Raw genomic sequence first — 14308 nt, forward strand, 5'->3', positions numbered from 1 at the left:
GGCAATGGTTACCACATACCATAATGGAGGGATTGATTTGTGAGAAAGAATAGCTGAAGTTTGAAGTAGATAAACAACGGTACGTGCTTTTGTTAAATGGTTTAGTGTATGTTTAATTAATATCACATGATAGATGTGCCAGAATCACAGCGACCCACCCTGATTATCCAGAAGCAGACTTTATGTGTACATGTCAGTATATCTCAATGTACAATGTACATGTACTCATGCTCCCCCTTAATCATAGTTCTCCGCAAAATGTTATGTGTTCACATTTGAGCTTTAAAGTCAGTGGTGTGCGCATAATGCTAGCTTACCAGATCTCCAAGACAAGTCACGGTGGGTAGCACTTTCTATTCATACTTATGACTTATGAGTGCGATATTATTGAAATCATTCTTAATAGTCCACCACTACCAAAAAAAGAAGGAAAAAATTATGTGTATTACTTCATTACGCTACTATTAAAATACCATACTACTATATAAATCATTAACCAAAATCTATGATCCATCCATGTCCACAATTCTCTTCGAAACCATGGTTTTATCAAAACAACCTCTTTCATTTTCAATCACCTTCCTTCTTTGTCTCAACTTGGTGAATTCCCAAATCCTTGGTCCAATATTATCCCCAATACTCCCTCCAATATTATCCCCATTAGTCCCTGACCTCTTAAACTTTTTAGACCAAAGACTTGCTATAGTTTTCCCAATCATTCAAGCCTTCAAAAATACTATAACCTCTGATCCATTAGGAATAACCTTAACATGGGTTGGTCCAAATATATGCAACTACAAAGGCTTCTACTGCGACAACCCGCCGGATAATCTCTCGGCCACCACCGTCGCCTCCATAGATTTCAACGGCTTCCAACTCTCCGCCCCTTCTCTTGAGGATTTCATTGATCAACTCCCTGACTTGGCTCTTTTCCATGCAAACTCCAACAATTTCTCAGGTACCATTTCACCAAAAATAGCATCACTCAAATATCTATACGAACTTGATCTTAGTAACAACCATCTCTCTGGAACATTTCCATCTTCAATCCTAAACATGCCAACACTGTCCTTTTTAGACCTTAGGTACAACCTCATCACCGGAACAGTACCTCAACAAATCTTCATACAAACATTGAGTGCAATTTTCCTAAACAATAACAACTTTCTTCAAACACTTCCCAACAACATAGGCGAAACAACAGCTTCTTATCTAACGTTCGCTAACAACAAATTCACCGGTTCAATTCCTAGTAGCATAGGAAAAGCATCATCAACATTACTCGAAGTTTTATTACTAAACAACCAATTATCAGGTTGTCTTCCGTATGAAATAGGGTTACTTAAAAACCTCCAACTTTTCGACGCCGGTAACAACCTTTTAACAGGTCCATTACCATATTCTTTAGGGTGCTTGAAGAAGGTGGAACAGTTAAACTTTGCTACGAACATGTTGTACGGTCAGGTTCCGGAAGTGGTTTGTGCGTTGGGGAATTTGGAGAATTTAACGTTGTCTTATAATTATTTTAATAGAGTTGGACCGTTGTGTAGGAAGCTTATAAAAAGCGGTGTGCTTGATGTGAAGAAGAATTGTATTTTTGATCTTCCTGATCAGAGACCTATGGAGGAGTGTGTGAAGTTTTTTGCGGTTCGAAGAACTTGTATAGGTTCTGGGTCGTTTACGGTTATACCATGTCAAATTCCAACATGGGCGAAACCTAGAGGGGGTAATAAGAGACGTTTGTTATCATATTCTGCTCTTGAGAGAAAAAGAGTTGTTTTGTAATTCACTTTAGATTAAACATTTTAGCTTAATCCAATTATGGTGTGTTGTGCATAACAAAATCTTGATCATTGCTCAATACTAAGTAACTTGATACTAGTTTGGTTAAACAATTGAATAAAAGTTGGTATGTATAGTTGGTAGTGATATAAAATAGGAGTGTACTTCATAGAGAGCTTCCAAATATGCGACACGTTTTAAAGATTTGTGACCCTCACATTTACTAATGTCAACCCCTAATGATCATATTTATTTGTTGCACATCTATTATGTATAAATTAGTGCTTTGTGGAGGAAAGTTGGCAAGGTATGTGTTGTAATTTAGATCAACACTTAACCAAAGCTGCATGCTTGTGATAGCTTTAAAAAAGTAATGCCAACAAAAAGCAAGGAATGAAATTCACTCAAGTTTTTATGTAAATGGATTTCGGTGGTTAGTCATGTAGTGTTTTATGTGATCAATAAAGGAAATTAAAGTTTATAATAGTTGATGGTAGTTGAGAGTCTATGGGAATGAATCCTCTCAAGTTTTTTTTTTCTCTCATATTTCTCATGTGTATCTCAATCTTACCAATGAATAAAATATGTGAGATGGGTTTTTAATGTAAAAGTATGCAGAAAATGGGGCATGTCTCATAATTATGAAATGATTGGTAATTTCGAGTCAAAATCCTCTCCATTTATGTCCTTCCCCATTTCTATCATTTGGAGAGATATAGGCACACAAAGTTTTGGAAAAAGTAAAAAATAAATAATGATGGCGGGACCCACTTAATGGTAGGACCTACCATCTATTTTTTGTGTCTATCTCTCTCTAAATTGCAAACTCCATTTATTTTGACAAATGGAGAGGATCTTAACCCCGTAATTTCTCATGTTTCTCAAAGTATGTAGGAAATGTTAGGAGAATGTTAACCAGTGCCCCTGGGGTATTGGTTAAGCAGCCAAAAGAAGTAAGATTTTATTAAAAAATGATGTAATAATTAGCTGGTCAAAAGTAACCGTTTATATTTTGAAGACAATTTTTTTTTCTTTTTTCTACTTTTGGCTGGTCAAAATGTTATAACAATCCTCAGTCCTCACAATATTCTCTTTCATACAGTCTAACACAATATTTGTTGCAAATGTTACAATCATTATGGGATAGAGAAATTGGCACGTCTTTTTTAACCAAAAAAAAAAAAAATTAATGATTGGGATGCCTAATAATTGTTCGGATTTTGCTTTTTCACTTCTAAAATTGCTCTTTAACATCCCAAAATTACTTAATTGACCTAATCAACAGTTAACTACAGCAAAAAAAAATTTAAAAAAAAAACCTCTAAAAACAATTAAGTGTGTTGCAGGAGTCTAACTTTTGAATTTTCCCTTAACCCTTTTACTTGTTACAAGTTTTCAAGGTGTGTGATTTGTGTCGATATAAAAATCATATACATCATTCATTAATTGAATGAATCTAAAATATAAATAATATAAATTTTTACTTATAATAGTGATTGGAGGTGTATGTTTCAATAGAATTTGTATGCTTTGAGATGTTGTTCCAATTTCTATTTTATAATTTGACTTCTATACTTTCTTCTACTCCTGTCATATTTAGCAAAATTAAATTCCGTCGACATTGGTCTAATAATTACAACCACATTAATTTTCAAAGTTCTTGGTATAAGTAGGAACATGGAAAATATAGAAAAAGATGTATCTATCAAGGTATGGACAAAATTGATGACTTTGAAGCATATTTTTACTATTGCTGTTCCAAGGTTCATATATTCCAGCCAGTGAAAGATTGATAACAAAAGATTGAAACTAATTTTTTTTTTTGGTGATGGTCGAAGTTTGAACTCTGGATATATCTTTCATATATTATGTATTGTCCTTGTCTATCGAGCTAATCATTAACCAATGTAGTATATAATTGACTAGCAAATGCAATTAATGCGGTTAAAATGATTTGGGCCTATTCGGAAAATTAGAAGAAAAATGTTGTTCTCACATCCATTGTTTTTTTAGAAACACATGGAAATGACCAAAAAAAACCCTCAACGATAGTTAACTACCGTTGGCTTCAAAACAGAAAATCGGCGGTAATTAACTGCCGCTGAGTTTTTTTTGGCCATTTCCATATGTTTCTAAGAAACAATGGATATGAGAACATCAACATTCAAATTAGAAATGGAAGGTGTAGTGTGAGAAGTGAAGAAAACTAAATCAAATATACGTCACTATAAATATAATCAATAAGAAAAAGAAAATTATCATCGATACACTGAGATAAAATATTTTTAAAGGAGCAATTAAAAAGTAAAATAGTGACTTGGATGATTGATTATGAAATCAAGTTGTCAAAACAAATTTTTGTTTCTCATTTAATTGATTCATGTTCTCTTGATCACTATAATCATTAAATCCTAGAAGAAAAAAAAGGATTTCTCTTTTCACAAAGGCATAAGATTCTCAATGTTGGAATCTATCTTTCAGGACATGTTTTTATCCATGATCTACGCTAGACATGAACAAACAACATAAGGAAACATCTGAAATCAGCTCTAAAGGAAACAATAGCTCAAACTCTATCATTCAAGCCAACAGGCAAGGAGGAACTACTATTAGAACAGTCTTGCAAGCCCCAGGAAGCACCCAATCTAAGATGGCTATTGACCAAAACAACAACAAAAGGAAATTGTCAACTGGACAGGAGAGCAGTACCAGCTCGGAGACCTTTCTCAGAATGGAAACTACAATGGCAGGCCCCTCAAATGGGGCCAGCCAGGCAACATGAAGTTTCTATCTTGGAACTGCAGGGGGTTGGGCAAACCCACTGCAGTTAGAGCTTTGAAGAAGCTCCTTAAAACTCACTGCCCTGATGTGGTTTTCTTGATGGAAACCAAGCTCACAGAGTCTGACAAACGAGCTAAGTCCAATTTGTCTTTTGGTCCTCTTTCTAATATTTTCATGGTCAATTGTACTATAGGCACTAGGAATAGATCTGGGGGTATAGCCCTCATTTGGAATAATAATGTAAACATTCAAGTGCTTAATTCAAATAAAATGATCATTGATGCGTATATTACTGCTTGTAATTCAAATAATCAATGGTATGCTACTGGTTTTTATGGTTCCCCTTATCATAATACTAAACATCTGACTTGTGATACCATTAATGATTTGTATGCTACTAGAACTCAAGATAGGTGGTTGATCTTTGGAGATTTTAATATGATTTTAAACAGCTCTGAAAAACTTGGGGGAAATGGCATGGATACTAATATTACCAACATGTTTAATTCCACTATTAGCCAATGTGGCTTAAATGATTTGGGGTTTAGTGGCTATAAATTCACATGGGCCAATAATCAAGCTGATCAAAGCCACATTCAAGAACGCCTTGATCGCTTCTGTGCTAACTCTAATTGGATCTCTCTTTTTCCTAGGTATATTAACAAGCACTTGCTCAGATACACCTCTGACCATGCTCCTATCCTCCTTGAATTTTTTGATTATGAAGAAAGTAGACCTACATACAGGAGAGAAAAACTCAAAAGATTTGAGCAGGTATGGACTGAAGATAAGGAGTGCTCTCAAATTGTTGAAGAGAGCTGGGGGGCAGCCTTTAGGAGACTGCCCTGACAAGTTAAAGGGGGTTCTTCATAGTCTGGATAATTGGGGTTGCCGGAAGTTTGGAGATATACCCAGAAGAGTTAGAGAAGCCCAAGAAAATCTATCCAGCCTAAAGAATAAGGTTCCTACTGAAGATGGTATTAGACAGATTAAAGAAGAAGAAAAGAGTTTAGATGAGCTTTTAGCTAAAGAAGAGTTATGGTGGTCTCAAAGGGCCAAAGTGCATTGGCTCAAATTTGGGGACTTGAACACTAAGTATTTTCATTATAAAGCTAGTCAAAGAAGGAGACAAAATGTTATTCACCAGATTTCTGATTCCCAAGGGAGAATATGGAGAGACAACCTTCACATTCACAAGGCCTTTATGGATTACTTTCAGAACATCTTTACTAGCTCTACACCTATCATGGACCCTACTGTCTTTCAAGTGGTCAGCAATAGAATAGATCCTCAGATGTATCACAATTTAGAAGCAGATTATACTAGTCAGGAAGTTCATCAAGCTATTAAACAATTAAAGAGCAACTCAGCTCCTGGACCAGATGGTCTATCTGCTTTATTCTACCACAAATTTTGGAATATTGTAGGTAAAGATATTCTGGATTACACTCTCAATATTCTAAATCAAGGAGGCAGCCCTGCTGATATCAATCACACTTATATCAGCCTTATACCTAAAATTTCCAACCCTTCTACTCCTTCAGAGTTCAGACCTATCAGTCTTTGTAATGTTATCCTAAAAATCATTACAAAAACTGTGGCTAATAGAATTAAAAGTCTTCTCCCTAAGATCATTCATGAATCCCAAAGTGCCTTCTTACCCGGAAGATTGATAACTGACAATTCTTTGCTGGCCTTTGAAGCCTTCCATTATTTAAAAAAACCAAGAAAAAAGAACAATGGATATGTAGGTATCAAGCTGGATATTGCTAAGGCTTATGATAGCTTAAAATGGGATTTCATTGAAAATACTCTTACTACGATGGGTTTTCCTATAAAGATGGTCAAGGTCATTATAGGTTGCATCATAACAACTTCCTTTGCCATTTTAATTAATGGTCAACCAACTGATATCTTCTATCCTAACAGAGGTATAAGACAAGGGGATCCCCTCTCCCCTTATCTCTTCATCATATGTGCAGAAGTTTTATCTGGTTTGCTCACTAAAAGTAGGGACCTGGGACAGCTTCATGGGATTTCCATAGCTACTGATGCTCCTTGCCTTACTCACCTTCTCTATGATGATGACATCCTGTTATTCTGCAAAGCTAGACCAGAGGAGGCTACCATTATTTTTAACATCCTAAAGACCTATCAAAACCTGTCTAGGCAAAAAGTTAACTTAGATAAGTCTGAAATGGTCTTCAATCCAAACATAGGAGATGAAACTAGACTTAATTTCCAAAAACATCTCCCTATTCAAATCAGCTCCTCCATTCATAAATATTTGGGCATGCCAACTCATTTTGGCAGATCCAAGGCTCAAGATTTTAAATTTATCATGGATAGAGTTTGGAAAAAACTCAGAGGTTGGAAAGAAAAGAACCTATCATTTGAAGGTAGAGGTGTGCTTATTAGAGCTGTTGCTCAAACCATTCATGTGTATGTTATGAGTTGTTTTCTTCTACCTATGGCCTTATGCAATGATATTGAGAGGGCTGTGTGTAATTTCTGGTGGGGAGGTTCAGACAATGCTAGGAAAATCCATTGGGCTGCAAAATCCAAAATTTTTAAACCCAAGAAGGATGGTGGCATGGGTTTTAAGACCATTAGAGATTTTAATCAAGCCATGCTAGCTAAACAGGTGTGGAGAATGCACACCAACCCTACTTCCCTGCTGGCTAGAAGTTATAAAGCAAAATATTTCCCTAATAGTGACATCCTCCATGCTCAAGTTGGGACCAACCCCAGCTTTGCCTGGCGAAGCATCATCCAATCAGCTTGGATCATTCAAAAGGGCAGCTGCTGGAAGATTGGGAATGGTCACAAAGTTAGAGCCTTTGATGATAATTGGCTTCCTTTTCAGAATGGTTTTAAGCCTCTCTCCAAAAATTCTCCCTCTACTTCTTCTCTTATGGTAAAAGACTTCCTTAAAAATGACCCATTTAACTGGGATTATAACCTCATTCAGGAACACTTCCGACCTATAGATGGAGCCCAGATTGTTCAATTGCCTATTATTTACATCTCTAAGGAGGATGAATTAATGTGGATGTATGATAAGTTTGGACACTACACTGTCAAGAGTGGTTATGATGCTATTCAAAGGTGGAAGGTAAAGGATGAGCCTGGCCCTCCATCTAGTGACACTTCCACGGTGCTTTGGAAGAAACTGTGGTCTCTCAAAACTATCCCTAGGCATAAGATGCTCTTATGGAGAATCATTAACAAAACCCTTCCGGTCAGAACTGAGCTGCAGAAGAGAGGAATTAACTGTTCCCTTCTATGTCCCAGATGTAACTCCAAATCAGAGACTATAACTCACCTATTCATGAGCTGTAGTCTTACTGACAGAGTCTGGTTTGGGTCTCAGCTGACGATCAAAATGAACCAATTCCCTAATTAATCCTTTTCTGATTGGATTATTAACAGTATTATGACAAAGGAAGACAACATTAATATTCAAATTGCTTTGATTACTTACAATTTGTGGCATGCTCGAAACCAAGCGGTCTTTGAAGATTACGTTGTTCCGGAAGATGTTATTATACGACGAGCTTCCTCCTGCTTAGCTTCATTCCTGTAAGCAACAGTGAATGATGTTGACTGTTCTTCTTCGCCTAAGCCGGTTACGCCTTGCCCCAATCAAACCCTGAATATCCCCTGCAACAACAGAGACCAACATTGGATCAAGCCTGATTCCAACTTCATAAAAGCTAATAGTGATGCCAATCTGCAAATCCCTGGACGTTGGGGGATGGGCTGCATCCTCCGAGATGATCAAGGTCTTGTTAAAGCTTCAGCTACGTGGAGTAGAAATGGATTTGAGGATGTTTGTTCCGCAGAAGCTTATGTTGCTTATGCTGCTATGGTCTTTGCTGCAGCTTGTGGAGTCAAGTTTCTGATTTTGGAAAGCGATTGCAAATTGGTGGTGGATAAACTGAAGGCCAAACGACAAGATGATAGAACTTATGAGGGATCTATTTTGGATGAAATCTGGAAGCTTAGTGACCAATTTGAGATATGTAGATTTAGCTTCACACGTAGGACAGGCAATCAGGTGGCTAATAGTTTAGCTAAACTGGCCCATGATAAACCTAATAATGTCTGGTGGGAGGATGTTCCCAGCCCGGCCCATGCTTTGTATCTATCTGATTTAGCCCATTAATGATAAGTTCCTTTTATTCGAAAAAAAAAATTATATGTAGCTTTATCAATAGAAGTTTGTCAAAATGCAACAAAAGTTTTCATCAAAGAATTATACGGAGAAGATGAAGACTTTACGTTTTTAATGATATTATTTTATCACAATCCTATGATTTTTCTTTTACCTAACAAGACATTTATACATTTATGTTATCATTTAAGAAATTATTTTTAGAATAAACAATAAATGATCATAATTTTATTTTTATTTTATATACATGCAGACTAAATACGTCGAGTTGATAAATAATTTTGTTATATGCTTTAACAATAATCTGTAGATGAATCGGTGTACAAATAATTTTCATTAATATTTAAAAATTTAAAAATTGTAATCAAAATTATACAAATAAACATAATAAAATATACACACACATTAGCGTAGTAGAAGAAGCTAACAAACCTGTTGTTAGTGGACTATAAATTAAGTATAGTTGCCAAAAACAAAATTGAAATAATTTTGATGCTAAAAACAAAATTTGAGAAAATTATAAGATGAAAAAGATATGTAATTTGTTTTATTTTTTGCATCGCTGCACTTTTGTCGCAGAAACTAGTACAAGAACGCCACCGACACCCCGTAACCCAAATCACAACCTGAAAATAACACTCATCATCTCTCTCTCTCTCTCTTTTTTTCAAGGACTTACCATTTCTTTTTAATAATGCTTTCTTTGCTTATTTTGATAAACATATTTCTTTTCATTTTGTTAAGTAACTTAGAGAAATCCGGATTTTAAACTTAAGGTAACATATTTTCATTTTGGTCAAGTATTTTAGTGGTTAGAAATTCACCTTTTAAAGTGAATGAGTGGAATGTTCCGGGTTCGAACTTTGACTCTTGCATATAACAATGTTTCTACCTATTGAGTTAAACTTATAAGAATATATTCTCTTCAATAATCCTTCAATATAATAAAATTTCAAAATAGTTCTTAATTGTGCACTATGTTAGTCAAAATAGTCCTTTACCTTAAAATTGCATTAATATTGTCATATTAGTATTTTAATGTACTTAGTTATTGTCATATTAGTCGATGCAAGTACTTACTTATTATCATATCAGTTTTTGTATGAAAAGATTTAATGTCAACAATAAATGACTAGTTTAATATCAGAGACTATTTTGATTAATGAAGTACACAATCATAGACCAATTTAAAATTTTGATGCATTGAGAGACTATTATGACTACTCATTACATATTCAGGGACCAAAATAATTATTACATTTTAAAATATACTTGAACTTTATATAAAAAATCTATTTTTTTCATTACTTTATACTCGAACAAAGAAAGCATATTCAGCTCATGACAAAATAAAAAGGACAGCATATTCAACAAAGACGACAAGGAAGGGCTTGTCTGGATATCTTATAGCACAATCATTTATCATAATAAGTGTTTATATATATAGATTGCATAAACTATTTTTATAACAAAAAGATAAAATTATATTAAATTACTTTTATATATACTATAAGCTTGTTTTATAAGCTACTCCCTCCAGTCACATTTATAAGCAACTTTTGCTTTTTCAGATTCATTAAATAAGTGACGTATCTAAACTATATTATGTTTCAGATACATCACTTATTTAATGAATTTGAAAAAGCAAAAGTTACTTATAAATATGACTAGAGAGTATATTAAATAACTTACAGAAATAAGTTGAAAAAAACTTATCAAAATTATCTTAAGTTGTTTTCATAAATTTTAACAAAGAGTCTCTCAAATATATATGAGTAGATAAGGTCAAATATGCCTATGCATATATTATAGGCTCTAAATGGATCTACTGTTTTGGCTCTAAATGAATCTACTGTTTTGGCAGTTAGCTTAGGAGTAAATAGCTTGAAACTCAAATTCAATTCAAGACAGGAAAAAAGTGGATTTAATTATCTGGTTTTTCTAAGGGTCCCACCAATTTAATTCCTTCAATCATTCCCCGGAGGCATTTAAATGTGAAATTCCATTTATACAACAGGATACTCGTGAACATGTTTTCTAACCCATGCAGAGTTATAAGGTGGATTGGAAAAGAATATCAGAGTAAACGAAAAATACACTTTTGTTCTATTATTAAGAATTTAAGGCTTAGTTTGCGAGTTTGGAGGGGAAGGGAGGGGAAGGCTTGGGAAAAAAGGAATGAGCAAATGGAAGGAATAGAGGAAAATGGGAGAGGAGGGATTTGGGGGGTTAACTTTTCTTCATAATACTAAACCCTCCTCATTTGGGGGAACTAAAAAATTGTATTGGAGGAGGGTTTTGTGGGGTTTTAGAGGGTTTATATGAAATCTTCATATTTAATCTATGTTGTTATATTATTTTTAAAATTAAAAATATGGGAGCTTCTATGGTGAAGTCAGGAAACCGACTTTTTTGGAAAAGTTATTTTTTATCTTAATGTTTGATTCATTTTAAAATTGTTGATTAATGATTAATGATCAATAGTAATTCATCTAGTAATTCTTGCAACATCTTGGACTTACAGGTACTATTTTATCGTTGACATCTTTAACATGCAAACAGAGTTGATGATATTATGTGATAGTCTTAAGTGTTACACTTTGTGGGGTGTTACACTTAAAACAAAGTAGGATAAAATTAGATTAAGTGTAGTCTTGTTAATTTGATGAATTGATGATACTATGGGGACGGAACTTTTGATGCCAGTGGGGTGTTACTCACTGCATTTTTGACGGTATAGTGCTAACTTCACCGTCATTTTCATGACTCCACCATAGAATTTTCCTAAAAATATAGTAATCATATACATTAATTTATCATTCTCTAAAAAACTACTTTTTTAAAAATTTTGAAAGATTTCTCCATTTTCCCTCGTATTTTCCACCCCTCAAACTCTTCCCTTCCCCTCCCCTTCAAACTCGCAGACAAAGCCTAAGAGATATAAAAAAGGAAAAACTTAAAAAAGTACACAATTTTACTGGGAGCTCGAACTTTTGCAAAACTCAAAGCTTTCACCATTTTCGGTTTCACTCTTTATCACAAAATGCCTTAACTGATCTACATTGTTAACCAAATTCTCTTCACAAAGAAACTCATAGCTGAAGATCTTCTCCACTTCTCTCCAAAAATCATGAACAAAAACATGAGTTTTTCCCATTTTCTTGCTCCGAGCCAACACTGCCGCCGTAAATATTGCTGACATTCTCCATGGAGCTGCCGAAAAGTACCCTCTTGGCCCATCAACCAGAATCACGTCCCAAGAGACTTCGTAAATGTGGTTCGGCATATCATTGATTCCGAGTTTACATTCTGAGAATAACAAATTTTGTACTGGCTTACAATCACGTTTGGACTCTTCTTTTGCATGAGAAAGCAACGTTGGATACTCACTAACTTTGGTTGTGAACTGACCATCGTAAGCTTCGACTCCCGGGTTAGATTGTTCAAATTTTGAGATAATATATTCGTTTTCATCGATGAAAACAGTGCGGCCATTGTTATTCAGTGCAGACCAGAGAAGAGACTCTTGGGTGAGACCAAAGATAAGGAAGTTGGGGTTTGGTTTAAGGTGAAGAGTGGTTGTTATGGCGTTTATTTCTGCAAAGGACATGGATTTGGTGGTGGAGTTTGAGGAGGAGGCGTAGTGGACGAGGGCTTTATTAGTTATGGAGGGTGGCAGAAGAGAGGCGGAGGAGGATGCGGCCAAGGAGGTAGAAGAGGAGATGGTTGTGATGAGAGTAAGGGTGAAGACTATAGTGAAGAAAGTGATGATGAAGAAAAAAAGGTTGTTATAGAGAAAGAGTCCTATTGTTGGAGACTGTTTGTGTGGAGAATGGTGGAGGAGTATGAGCTTTGGATTTGAATTGTTCTTCATTTTTCTTATTTTGAGAAATAGAGAGAATAAAGTGTAAGAAAGAAGGAAAATAGTATCAAGAATGCGATAAGTACATGCACATAGTAAAAATAAAATGAAAGAGAAGTTTCGTTGACCACGACCGACATAGGTTATTGTTTTTTATTGGGACTCTTTTATTTAATCTCCTTGTGTACTACTTGCATCAAAGATTTTCTGTGTAATTTGCTAACTGTTCGTAATTTAATAGACAAAATCGAGGAAAGAGATCCGCAAGAATTTTTTTATCAAGAAGATGAAAAACCCATGGCAGATTTAAAAAAGAGGAGTTTTTTTCACGTTATACATGGTCTTCGTGTCTCATATAAATAGGTAAGATAGTTATGTAAAGGGAGAAAAAGTGGTTAGTGAGGCTAGAGAAAGTCAAACATAAATTGACTAAAGAGAAAGTCAAAGTTATGATATGACCAAAATAATTTGACTAAGTCAAATATGATCACAAATGAAAATAATAAAATTGTTTTCTAATATAATATTTTCCATATTTATTGATTAAAAATATGAGAAAATTATATATAACTTTTGACATATATATCCTTAAAAAAAAACTTTTGACATAGACAAAATTTACAACAATTTGGTGCTTATTTCAAAAGTTTAAAAGAAAATTGGAAGAATAATTTTAGGTGAACATCATGGATATGAGGCATAGATCTTGTGTAGCAAGTTATCTCACTTAATACTAGAAGTGCTTATTTCGAAAGTTTAAAAGAAAATTGGAAGAATAATTTTAGGTGAACATCATGGATATGAGGCATAGATCTTGTGTAGCAAGTTATCTGACTTAATACTAGAATGATAATACTTGATACACAATAAAATTGATGTAGCAGGTTATATGAATAAAATACATTTGACATATGTTAGAGGTCTATCAATCGCATTACACCCTCAAAGTTCTTTGTTGATGTTGTTGTGCGCTAATATGTTAACATGTGGCTGGTTTTTTCATGATTTCTCTAAAGATTTCGCCTGCATGTGGCCCCACTTGACACTCACAGAAATATATATCCTCAAGTGTGTGTTGCAAATCATACACCAGTTCTAAGGGATATGCAATTCGTTAAAAAAAGCTAAACATGTTTATCCTCTTTATGATGCAGTGTCTAGAACTTACTCTCCTAACATTTTTTTTTGATTAACAAGTAACTTGTTCTTATGCATATAAACCTTATTTATGGGATCTCCAATCACATAAGTTTGGTTTTCATCACATGTTAATTTTGATTGGCTAAGTCCAATTCTTTTCTCAATGCATCACAAATTAATTTCCTCTTAGGCTCTTTGTCAAAGGATTAACTAGGATCACTTGTGATTCGAGTTCACATAAATATAAAATATTATATTAACATCTTTCTTTAGCGTGTGCTTTACAGACAAGTGATGAAGACACTTTTTTTTCATTAAGAAATATCGATTAAGACGTCTCTAAACCAATCAATCTTATATTTTACTTATGTCTTTACCGATAAACTCAATCTTCATAATAGATTTATACAATTCTTCAAAAAAAAAAAATAGATTTATACAAGTCTGCTTGATACACAAAAGTAACCGGATATGTATTGTCTCTTTTTATTAACGTTTGCAATACATAATTAATGTTTTTCTTCTTCAATTAAAGCATTATAAAATAAATAAATAAATAAATGTAT

The 14308-nt window shown here is 34.3% G+C and overlaps 2 pseudogenes across 1 annotated transcript; one reads left to right on the forward strand and one right to left on the reverse strand.

Annotated features, from left to right (window-relative positions):
• The first annotated feature begins 512 nt into the window (after positions 1-512).
• On the forward strand, positions 513-2268 carry LOC146932065 (uncharacterized protein At4g06744 pseudogene; annotated as a pseudogene). Its single transcript, XR_015006915.1, has one exon. The product of XR_015006915.1 is annotated as an uncharacterized protein At4g06744 pseudogene (transcript).
• Positions 2269-11604: 9336 nt separating this feature from the next.
• Positions 11605-12857, reverse strand: LOC146932066 (protein IRX15-LIKE pseudogene; annotated as a pseudogene).
• Between the last annotated feature and the right edge of the window lie 1451 nt (positions 12858-14308).

Source organism: Medicago sativa, chromosome 4 (assembly GCF_051527215.1).
Source record: "Medicago sativa cultivar Bolivia chromosome 4, Bolivia_mono, whole genome shotgun sequence".
Taxonomy (NCBI): Eukaryota; Viridiplantae; Streptophyta; class Magnoliopsida; order Fabales; family Fabaceae; genus Medicago; species Medicago sativa.